The following is a 782-nucleotide window of genomic DNA, read 5'->3' as shown; positions in this document are numbered from 1 at the left end:
CAACACCACTACAAGCATCCGATTACAGCGCTGTCTCTCCTGTCAGTGGAAAGTGAATGAATATTTTTATGGCAGAGAATGAGGGTTATCGGCTGGTGGTATCCGTGTCATTCGAACGTCATTGCTCAATCAGGCGGCAGCGTATTCTGCCTCAACCGATTGTCTGGCCAAACTCCATGGAGGAATGCTGTGCTCCATCGACGGATCATCGCTCGTTGGATCAAGAGAAGACAGCTTTAAATAAGGAATGATGGATGTAAAGTTTAGGCACTGCAGGGAGTTGAACCCAGGATCTCCTGTTTACTAGACAGGCGCTTTAACCAACTAAGCCACAGTGCCAGCGGCAAGATGGATTTCCCTTTTCCCCCATTGATAGATGCATTATTTTAAGCGTGCAATCAGGAACAGGTTTTCTGTCCAAATTTTGCTGAGCGACAAATTCAAAGAAGCCCGCTTTTGCAAACACAGATAGTTCACATTTGAAGGTTCTCCTCTGAAAGTGCACAGAAAGAGACAATCTCCTTTTGTATTGGTTTAAAACTGATCATTTCACCTGTTCAAACTGGACTTGCTCCTGACCAATGCAGCCATCCGATTAGAAAATGAAACTTTGGAGTACAGGTGCCTCGGATTTGGACGTCGCTCACTGGTGTAGGATTAACTGCCTGAATCTAATTACCACAGAGATGGAGGTGATGAGTTACTTCCTTGAACACTTGAACTCCTTAGCACATAGGAACAGCGACATGTTTCCAACACCGAATGATGTGACACTTGGGGGG

At 45.4% G+C, this 782-nt stretch overlaps 1 non-coding gene across 1 annotated transcript; it reads right to left on the bottom strand.

Moving 5' to 3' along the window:
- Nucleotides 1–265: 265 nt before the first annotated feature.
- trnat-agu (transfer RNA threonine (anticodon AGU)) lies at nt 266–339 on the bottom strand. The gene has a single exon. It is a non-coding gene; the product is annotated as a tRNA-Thr (tRNA).
- Nucleotides 340–782: the final 443 nt, after the last annotated feature.

The sequence above is a fragment of the Stegostoma tigrinum genome, unplaced genomic scaffold (genome assembly GCF_030684315.1).
Source record: "Stegostoma tigrinum isolate sSteTig4 unplaced genomic scaffold, sSteTig4.hap1 scaffold_50, whole genome shotgun sequence".
NCBI classification, from domain to species: Eukaryota; Metazoa; Chordata; class Chondrichthyes; order Orectolobiformes; family Stegostomatidae; genus Stegostoma; species Stegostoma tigrinum.
The sequence above is the reverse complement of the archived record's forward strand: the minus strand, read 5'-3'. Positions and strand labels throughout refer to the sequence as shown.